Source organism: Papio anubis, chromosome 3 (genome assembly GCF_008728515.1).
Source record: "Papio anubis isolate 15944 chromosome 3, Panubis1.0, whole genome shotgun sequence".
NCBI classification, from domain to species: Eukaryota; Metazoa; Chordata; class Mammalia; order Primates; family Cercopithecidae; genus Papio; species Papio anubis.
This window is the reverse complement of record NC_044978.1, coordinates 176,906,410-176,917,744: the sequence shown is the minus strand read 5'-3', so window position 1 is coordinate 176,917,744 and position 11,335 is coordinate 176,906,410. Positions and strand designations below refer to the sequence as shown.

The 11,335-nt window shown below is 48.5% G+C and overlaps 1 pseudogene; it reads left to right on the top strand.

Moving 5' to 3' along the window:
* Window positions 1-8,968: 8,968 nt before the first annotated feature.
* LOC100997767 lies at window positions 8,969-11,209 on the top strand (annotated as a pseudogene).
* The last annotated feature ends 126 nt before the right edge of the window (window positions 11,210-11,335 follow it).

The following is an 11,335-nucleotide window of genomic DNA, read 5'->3' as shown; positions in this document are numbered from 1 at the left end:
CTGAAATGTGCCCCCATGCCCAGCTAATTATTATTATTATTATTACTTTGAGATGGAGTCTTGCTCTGTCGCCCAGGCTAGAGTGCAGTGGTGAGATCTCGGCTCACTGCAAGCTCCGCCTCCCGGGTTCACACCATTCTCCTGCCTCAGCCTCCCGAGTAGCTGGCGTGAGTCACTGCGCCTGGCAGTATTTTATTTTTTGTAGAGACAGGGTTTCACCATGTTGCCCAGGTTATTTCATATTGTTTTAATCCAGGCTGGTTATGAACTCCTGGGCTCAAGCAATACACACACCTTGGCCTCCCAAAGTGCTGGGATTATAGGCTGAGTCACTACACCCAGCATCTATATCATGACTTCTTTCATGGCGAGTAAGGTGACTGGAACGAGTGTAGGCTTTACTGCATCTCTTACATTCATAGGGTTTTTCTCCAGTATGAATTCTTTCGTGGAGGTGAAGGGAACTGAGGCGACTGAAGGCTTGGTCACATTGTTTACATTCATAGGCTTTCTCTCCAGTATGAGTACTTCTGTGGTTACAAAGGGAACTCAAACGACTAAAGGCTTTGCCACATTGTTTACATTCATAGGGTCTCTCTCCAGTATGAATGCTTCCATGGTCATGAAGGGAAGTGGAACAGCTGAAGGCTTTATCACATTTGGTACATTTATAGGGACTTTCTCCAGTGTGAGTCCTTTCATGCGTCTTAAAAGAACAAGAAAATCTGAATGTTTTCCCACATTCCTTACATTCGTAGGGTTTCTCTCCAGTGTGAGTTCGTTCATGTATTAGACAAGAACCGGAAACAGTGAACGCTTTACCACATTGTTTACATTGATAGGGTTTTTCTCCTGTGTGAATTCTCTGATGTCTTTCAACTGAATTGAGAAAATAAAAAGCTTTCCCACATATCGTTCATTTATAAGCCGGATTTCCACTGTGCATTATCCTGTGTCTTCTAACACCTGGAACAGAAACGAAGCATTTCCCACACTGTTCACATTTATATTGCTCCTCTCCATATGGTTTGTATTCTGAGCTAGGATGTGCCTATTAAGGAGGGAATGACGTACAAAGACTTTTCCACAAATACTGCATTCACATTGTTTTCATCCAGTAGAAATGTTCTCATTCAGATCAAGATTTCGAATTTGGCTGACAACTTGTCCATCATACTGACTACCTTCTTTGCTTTCCACAGTCTCTTTTGCAATACTACCTATATGATTTCTGTAAAAAAATGACAAGCACATTATTATTTGCTTAGTTTAATAACTTTCTACTTATTAATGGGTCTTGGACTTACACCTTTCACCAATACCAGGGGAAAACGTATTTTTTTTTTTGCCATGACTGAATTATTTGATAAATGGGTTACTACTGGCTACAACTTCACCACCTGCGGCTGTGACCAAGATAGTCGAATTCATATACCCCAATTTTGAGTACTATTTTCAAGTAAACTGTTTTTCCAAACACTGACTGCTACACTCAGAATGCGTTACATTTTGGGTGAAATTTTTCTAAAAAAGAAATAAATTTCAAGTGACTCTTATTTGTTTACGGTTAGCGTTTTAAACTCATGACATGCTAAGTTCTTCAGGACTTTATTTCCTCTTCTCGAGATTTCTGGGATTATCATATCTTTCCCAGGTTTTAGTTGATCTTCAATATTCTGGTCTTTCCATTTGTTTCCTAAAATGCAGACCCACAAGAATTATCATGAATTATTACAAACTATAGAAACATTACTACATTTAATGTTCATTGTACACGATGCCCATGCCTGATTTCTTCTACCAAATCATTCCCTTACTTACATTCCAAATCACAAAATAGCACTGAAGATAGGAAATACTTCTGCTAATTAGAGGTGAAATGTGTTTGTCGTTCTCACCTACAGAAGCCAGGTTCACTTGGGTTTCCCTGCATTGCTTCTCTGGAGAGATTCTTCTCAGAAGGAATCTGGCAAAAGCCCTACTCCTGGGTAAAGGATTCACAGCCACATCCTCAAAAGCCACAGAGTCCTAGAACACATTCCACACATGTGGATAGAAGGATAACAGGTGAGACTGACAACTTTCCTGGGAGGAATCCATATATAATTCATAAGCTATTTGCATGATTCTAAATTTCCGGCATTTATTTTATGAGCTTGATTGAAATGCAACTCTTATTCTGTTCACACATACTCCCCGACACAGCGATGCAGTGCTGGGAATTAGACTATTCAAAGGCAAGCAAATACCCATCTCATAGAAGCCAGGAAGTAAGATGTGCTGCTGGGAGTTACCTTTTAACTTCACTTTGTACATTTCTAGTATCCTGCCATAATAAAGTCCTACCTGATGTGCATAAGGGGAGTTAATATTATCAGTCCTGAGACTGCCCATTCTTAAAAGCGGCTGCTGCATAGAAGTTCAGTCTTTGTATTAGTAACTTGCATTTTGAAAGGGATTCCACCAACCCAAGTAATAAGAATGACTCACTGCATCTAAATGGCTTATTCAATGTATTTCCCACAAACTTTTTCTGCTGAAGTTCTATTATTTTATTGTCCTGCAGCCTGCGGTGCTTGAGAACAGACACCAAAACACAGTCTGAACTTTAAGTGTTCCAATGAGTTCCTGGTAGTAATGTTTTGCATGTTAACAATCACTTGTTAACTGGGGAGTTGAGCCCATTCCATGTGATTACACCAAGACAGAATAGGCTTATTAAATTTAATTGAGAAGTAAATAAAACCAATAATTGATATTTAACAATACTAAGACAACAATTTTTAAAATTTGTATTGCACAATGTCAAGGCAGAAAGGAATAAGAGGAAATATGACACATGTTTTTTAAAATGACATTAATGTCACCATTTCCAGATGCTAATCCTATGAAATCATATAAATTCCCAAATCAGGGAATTTAAAACATTAGGCAAGAAAAACTACTTTTTCATATGTAGTAAAAATGACAAATGTCTAATGGTTTTTAGTCCTCTAAAAAAACAGTGATGGCTTGCCTAACATACTTCTAAGATTTTCAAATGAAAATATTCAGGACAGGACAGTATTAGCAGAGAGATGAGCAAGCAGACCAAGGGGAAAAAAGTCTTAATGACCCAGCATTTATATGGAAAGTTGAGGAATGATAGAGTAGGCACTGTAGAATAGAAAAAGAAATCATATGCACTTTAAAATGTGAGGCAAACCAGGCTGGCACCTACTTGGGAAAATGCACTGCATTCTTCTCTATTCCATGAACAATAATCAACTTATTACACATCAAATATGAAAGATAAAACCAGAACACTTTCAGAAGTCACAGGAAGATTTTTTTTTTTTACGAAGGATTAGGCAGATTTTTTTTTTATGTAAGAAAAAAGTGATAAAGAAACAGACAAACTCAAACACATTAAAATTTAGGGAATAAAAAGAAAATAGAGTGGGCCGGGCGTGGTGGCACACGCCTGTAATCCCAGCACCTTGGGAGGCTGAGGCGGGTGATCACCTGAGGTCAGGAGGTTGAGACCAACCTGGCCAACATGGCAAAACCCCGTCTTTTTGTTGTTTGTTTGTGTATGTGTTTGTTTGTTTTTTGAGACGGAGTCTTGCATTGTCGCTTGGGCTGGGGTGCAGTGGCAAGATCTTGGCTCACTGCAACCTCCACCTCCTGGGTTCAAGCAATTCTCTTGCCTCAGCCTCCCGAGTAGCTGGGATTACAGGTGCCTGCCACCACGCTCAGCTAATTTTTTTGGATTTTTAGTAGAGACAGGGTTTCACCATGTTGGCCAGGCTGGTCTGGAACTCCTGACCTCGTGATCTGCCCACCTTGGCCTCCCAAAGTGCTGGGATTACAGGAATGAGCCACCGTGCCAGGCCTAATACCCTGTGTTTACTAAAAATACAAAAATTAGCTGGGTGTGGTGGTGGGTGCCTATAATCCCAGTTACTCGGGAGGCTGACACAGGAGAATCACTTGAACCCGGGAGGTGGAGGTTGCAGTAAGCAGAGATGGCTCCACTGCACTCCAGCCAGGCTACAGAGCAAGACAGCGTCTCCAAAAAAACGAAAAACAACAACAAAAGAAAACCTCAGATATTCAGATACCAGGATACAGATGTGTCCACTGTCATAAATTCTTCACCATGCTGCAAGAGGGGAACTGACATTCTGGTGAATCTTTGTAAATCATCAATTTATCTATCACACTTTTATTTCACCAGTAGTATTTACAAAGCTAATTCCTACAATTCCATTTGAAATTACCCTTAAAAAGAACAGAACTTTAAAACTTACTACACTCACTCTGGGGAAGAAAGAAATATGAATTTTTAGCAAATAAAATACATCATTTTACCTTGCCTCTTTGGAAATAGTATTTTTATCTTTCATGCTGTACTGACAAAATGTATCTTATTGTCAATGAAAACCTGAAACTCAAATAAGCAGACAAGCCTTTTAGAGGTAACAAACTCAGGGAGGCAGTGCTGACTCCAACACAGACCTTTCTAAGTGTCACGGCAGGCCATTCTATCCCTCGGGACACCCATCCTGTTCAGTAAAGTACTCAGTGACCACCTAGGAGGCACTGGCACTGCTCTTTGTCCTCCTGTGCGCCTTCAGTGCATTTTAATATTCAGGTTCTTGCACATCCTCTCTGGGGTGGGTTTTCCTTGTCCTTTGGGACAATTTTTCTCTCTTCACAAGTCTGAGACAATCTAGAGAGCAGAAATCATTTCTGCCTTTTCCTCTCAATGTCAGCATCCGATTGGCAGACCATCGATGTGTCTCCGAGGAATAAAAACTCGGGCTGGAGGAACAATTTTAATGACCTAACTTTAATGACATTACGTTGTATTGTCCATTAATTTTAATGTCCTAAAATTTCAATAACCCTAAGGCGTCACCATTTTAGATGAAACTATACCAGGAGATTCCTCTAAGGCCAAGAGCATCCAGCTGCTCCCCTGAGAGACTCTACTCCCTACCTCAGGCTGTCCTTGGGGATGAGATGACCCCGGGGCTGATACTCACTAGACCCTCCAAAAGACATGGCCACTGTGGGTATCCTGGGTCATCCCCACACAGTTTTAAAATTCCAGGACTAGGAAAAGACAGGAGGGTGGCTGAGGACACAACACCCTGTAAAGTTTTCACGGGGAGACCTCAACCTAAATACATTTTGGTCACATGTACACTTAGGAAGGATGAAAAGAAGAGAAGCACAAAGATTTTTTTTTTACAGTAGAGTGTTAGATGATTTATTCTCCACTTTCCTCTCATGTAAAATGCTTGGAAAGAGAAAAATATTTTGGCCAAGGTGGCTCACGCCTGTAATCCCAGCGCTTTAGGAGGCCCAGGCGGGCGATCAATTCAGGTCAGGAGTTCGAAACCAACCTAGCCAATATGCCGAAACCCTGTCTCTACTAAAAATACAAAAATTAGCTGGACGTGGTGGTGGGTGCCTATAAGCCCAGCTACTTGGGAGGTTGAGGCAGGAAAATCGCTTGAACCCGGGAGTCAGAGGTTGCAGTGAGCTGAGACTGCACCATTGCACTCCAGCCTGGCGACAGGGTGAGACTCTGTCTCAAAACAAAACAAAACAAAACAAAACAAAACAAACAAACAAAATACATATATATGTGTGTGTATATATATATGTATGGTTTGCTTCCTCATTAACCTTATCAAAGCCTCTCATTTACGCCCCTCCTGTGGACCCCAAACCACAAACCATGACTGCGGTACCCGGTTTGTGAATCACCGTTTGCTCAAACACACCGTTTAACGTTTAAACAAAGTCTCAGGTTAATTTTAGGGGGAGAAAGGTGGGACTGGAAGCCCATGAACCACAGTTCCTCCCACGCTGGAACCCCGCTCACCGAGTCGGGGCCCTCCCGGATCACCCTCCCGTGGTCACCGCACTACCTGGGTGGGGGAGGCGCGGGGTTCCGGAGAGGGCTCCGGCCGGCGGAAGTGGCGCCCGCAGGTACAGACAGGACGCGGGGGTCCCGCTGCCCGCCCCGCCCGGCCCTGCACAGAAGGGGACTGAGGCCCGGCTGCGCCGCGGCGACTCGGTCCGCAGGTTCCGCAGCCGATGGCTGGCTCCAGCAGGTTTCAACCAGCGCTCTTCCCCACTTCAGGAAGCCAGGCGCAGTCCACTCACCATTCCTCGGCTCCCCGGATGTCCCGGAGTCAGCGAGGAATGTCCCAATACCCGCAGGTCACAGGGTGGCCGAGGCTGCTGCAGAGCCACCTGGGCCTCCCAGAGCCAAGAAGTAGCAGCGGAGACTCACAGAAAGAGCCTACTACGGCCAAGGCCAGACAAAGCGCCCGCCAGCCGGATCCCGGAAGCCGCCCTCTCCTTTCCGGCGGCGCGCCTGATTGAACGCTCCCCGCCCCAACGCCCCTGATTGCAGGAGGCTTCAGGCCCCGCCCCCTCAGGCCCTGAGTGACAGGAGATTGCGAGCTCACCCGAGGCTGGATGAGGCCAGAATGACCGTTTTGGCCTAGGAATTTTTGGAAGTGGAGCCTGACAGGCGCCTTGGGGCTCCCATTGTTGCAGGCCCCGCCAGTAACTATGGTGAAGGGAAGCTTCAGGCTTGTCCAACAGCCAATCATGATGAGGGAATGATCCAGGCTTGCCCATCTGTTAATTATGGTAGAGGAATGCCGCGAGCTGGTCCAAATACAAATGATGACACAGGGACAATCCAGGCATCCATTAGCCAGGCACAAGAAATGGGGGATTTGAATGCTTGGCAGTTTCTGGCAATTCTTTCGCCAGCTGAGGAGCCCAGAGAACTTGCTCAAGCATGCTGGGAGCCATTTCCTTTTAAAATATTAAAAGACTTAAAGCAAGCAATTGGACAGATGGGCCAAATTCTCCTTATGTTCATTCCTTGTTACAATGTGTGGCTTATAACAGACGTTGAATACCTACAGATTGGAAGGCACTAGCCCGATACACCCTGTCCCCCTCTGAATTTCTCCAATTTAAAACCTGGTGGATGGATGAAGCAACAAATCAGGCACGCAGAAACGCTCGAGCCCAACATCCCGTTAATATCACATCTGATCAATCGCTTGGAATCGGACAGGCATGGGGTACTCTAAATCAACAGATGGTAATGGGTGATGAGGCTGTTGATCAGCTCAGAACTACATGCCTAAGAGCCTGGGAAAAGAATTCACGACCCTGCTACTGCTTATCCTTCTTTTAACACAGTTCAACAGGGTCCAAGGGAGCCTTATCCAGATTCTATTGCCTGTTTGCAGGATGCGGCTCAAAAGGCTATTTCCGATTCTCATGACAAGAAAGTGATCGTTCAGCTGCTTGCTCATGAAAATGCTAATACAGAAGGTCAGGCAGCAATTAGACCTATTAAGGGAAAGGCAGATCTAAATGAGGGAAAAACTTTAAGTGAATACATTAAAGCCTGCGATGGCATTGGGGGGCACCTCACCCATCGTGGGGGGTGCCTCAGCCCACTGCGATGTGGATGGTAACAGTGAGGAGGAGAGAGGGGGTTGCTATTACTCCCCATTACGATGTGGATCGTAATAATGACTCCCCCCTGCAATGTGTGTCCATTATTAGTAGTCTTTTTAGTTCAGGATATTAGGAACAATTTCACAGGTTGTGTGTACACAGCCTGCGATAGGAGAATGAACACCATCCTCTGCACCTCCGGATATTAGGAACCATATCACACAATGGGTGTACACTTTTTGGGAGATTTGGGGTAATGTCGTCCTGTGTTTCCCTGAACAATCAGAGACACATCACAGGGCGGCTGTACACCTGCTACTCTCTCGGCAGGAACATCATACTACTGGAAATTAGGAACAATATCACAGACTGGGTGTCAAGCCACTGTCATATTGGAAGTAATATCATGCTCATTGTTATGAGGAACAATATCACAGGGGGGTGTGTACCTTCTCTGGTTGTGGGAGTAGTATCATCATCTCTTCCTTTAGATGACAGGAACAATATCACAGGGTGGGTGTACACCTCATGTGTTTTTGGAAGGAATGTCATTCTCTCTTCTTCTAGGTTTTACAATTCATATCACAGGCAGGGTGCACACCCCTTGTTATATTGGATGGAATCTCAATCCTCTTTCAACTTGTATCTCATCCTCTTTCAACTTGTATCTTTAGAACAATATCCCATGGGGGCTGTACATCTCTTCAATATTGGTAGTAATGCCATCTTCTCCTTTCCTGGACATCAGAAACAAGATCACAGGAGGGGTGTACACGCCTTGCAATATTGGTAGTAATATCACCTCTCCCCTGTGGTTATTAAGGACAAAATCCCAGGGTGGCTGTATGGTTCCTACTTTACTGGGAGTAATATCATCCACTCACCCCCTGGATATCAGGAACGATATCACAGAAGAGTTGTCCACCCCCTTCGATGTTGTCAGCCATGTCATCTTCTTCCCGCCTGGATATTAGGGACAATACCCTGGGGTTGGGGGTGGTGTACACCCACTGCGATATCAAAAGTAAAATCAGCCTCTACCCCGCTGCATATTAGGAACAATATATGGGGGGCAGGGTGGTTACACCCCCTGCGATATTGAGAGCAATATTCTTCTCTCTCCCCTGTACATTAGGAACTACATCACAGGGGTCTGTACACCTTCCGCGATAACGGGATTAATGTTATCCTCTCCCCCACTGAATGTCAAAAACAATATCACAGAAGGGTGTACACCCCTTGCGATATGGCCAGTAATATCATCGTCTCTACCTTTGGATACTAGGAACAACATCACAGAGGGTGTGTACACTCCCCTGCTATATTGGGCATAATGTTATCCTCTCTTCCCCTGGATATTAGGAACGATATCCCTGGTGGTGGGAGGTGGAGTACATTAAGAACAACATCACTGGGTGGGTGTACTCCCCCTGCGATACTGGGTGTGGTATCATCCTCTCTTCCCTAGGATATTAAGAACAATATCACAGGAGGGGTGCACAGCCACAGCCTGCAGGACCCTGAGGAGCCCTCCTTCTGCTTGGAAGCTGAGGACGACTGGGAGGACCCAGAGGCCCTGAGCTCACTGCTGCTGTTCCTGAACGCCCCCAGGGACAAGACCAGCTTCCGTGGCCTGTACGATGTGGCGCTGCCATGGCTGAGCAGCGTGTTCTGCAGCTTTAGTGATAAGGTGGAGCTGACTGGGCGCCTGGCACAGGCCCAAGGGGCGGCCAAGAACGCTGGCCTCCTCACGGCCCTGGCCAGGCTCTGCTTCCTCCTGGGGCGGCTGTGCAGCAGGAGGCTCAAGCTGTCCCAGGCCCGGGTGTACTTTGAGGAAGCACTGGGTGCCCTGGAGGGCAGCTTCAGGGACCTGTTCCTGGTGGTGGCTGTGTATGCCAACCTGGCCAGCATTTACCGGAAGCAGAAGAACTGGGAGAAGTGTACACAGGTGGTTCCCAAAGCCGTGGCTCTGCTCCTGGGGACGCCCGGCCACATCTGCAGCACCGAGGTGCAGGGGGAGCTCCTGCAGCTGGCGCCGCGGTGGGCGGTGGGTGGCCAGAGCCCACAGGCCGAGGCCCGGGCCTGCTTCCTGCTGGCCAGGCACCACGTGCACCTCAAGCAGCCCGAGGAGGCCCTGCCCTTCCTAGAGCGGCTGCTGCTTTTGCACAGGGACTCGGGAGCCCCAGAGGCTGCGTGGCTCTCAGACTGCTCCCTACTCCTGGCTGACATCTACAGCCGCAAGTGCCTGCCCCACCTGGTGCTGAGCTGTGTCAAGGTGGCCTCATTGAGGACACAGGACTCGCTGGCCAGCTCGCTGGGGAGCGTGAACCTGGTGCTCCAGAACGCCCTCCAGCCCCATGGCCTCCCCACCCAGACTTCGCATTACTTCAGGCGAGCGCTGGCCTCCCTAACCCCAGGCACAGGCCAAGCGCTGCGCGGCCTTCTCCACACCAGCCTGGCCCAGCTGTACAGCCACCATGGCTACCACGGCCCGGCCATCACCTTCATGATGCAGGCGGTGGAAGCCAGTGCTGTTGCCGGAGTCCGTGCCATCGTGGACCGCCTGGTGGCCCTGGCCTGGCTGCACGTGCTTCATGGGCAGAGCCCGGTGGCCCTGGACATCCTGCAGTCTGTCCAGGATGCAGTGGTGGCCAGTGAGGACCAGGAGGGTGTGATTGCCAACATGGTGGCCGTGGCTCTGAAGAGGATGGGCCGGACGAGGCAGGCAGCCGAGGGCTACTACCACGCCCTACGGGTGACTCAGGACCTGGGCCAGCGGAGGAACCAGGCAGCGGCGCTGGCCAACTTCGGGGCCCTGTGCCTGCACGCGGGTGCCAGCAGGCTGGCCCAGCACTACCTACTGGAGGCCGTGTGGCTGTTCTCGAGGCTGCCCTGCGGGGAGTGTGGCTGGGACTTCACCCACGTGCTCCTGCAGCTGGGCCACCTCTGCACCTGCCAGGACCCGGCCCAGCAAGGCAAGGGCTACTATGAGTGGGCCCTTCTGGTCGCCGTGGAGATGGGCCACGTGGAGAGTGAGTGGCCGGGTTCCTCCTGTGCGCCTTCCGGGGCCACTCGGGTCAGGGCACACCTGGGGTTTGTGATTTAGAAACAAGTGGTGGTTTTTCCACCATCGAAAGTGCTGAGTCGTGGCCAACAGCAGATGTTGGCAAGAGCCCTGGAGACAGGTGGTTCCCATGCAGGGCCAGGCCCTCTGTGCCCTACTGGGGCAGCCAGCTCTTCCCGGTTTGCCCAGGGACCATCCTGCCTTGAGCACTGAAAGTCCTGCATGCTGGGAATCCCTAGACATAACCCTGGGATCAAGGCAGGCTCTGCTGAGCTGGGACTTGGGGCCCCTGCATGAGCCAGGCCCTGAACGCCGGTTCTTGTGCCCGTGTTATCTGCTTGGTATCTCGGCAGCCTGTGCACCTGTCATCCCACTTCACAGAGGACACGGGGTGGGCGATTGCCCAAAGCCGCAGAGCAGTTCATGCAAAAGCAGCTCGTTCTGCAGAGTGTGCCAGGCCCCACCCACAAATGGGGCTTGTGGGGTCCTCGGGTGGCAGGGAGTGAGCATGGGAATGTGAGCTTCAGGCCAGAGAAGCCACAAAAGGGTGAGTGGCATGATGGTGGGGCAGCACTTGGCCCCAGGTTAGGGAAGCCTCTTTAGTCTGGGACCAGAGGGTTGAGAGGATTTAGTCAAGTAATAGGTGGTGGGAGAGGGGCTGGTGGTGGGGGAGGGGCTGGTGGTGTAGCCTGTGTGAAGGCCCAGGGGTGAGCGAGTGGGGGTGAGTGAGCGGGGATGAGTGGGGTGTGAGTGGTGGTGAGTGAGTAGGGGTGAGTGAGTGGG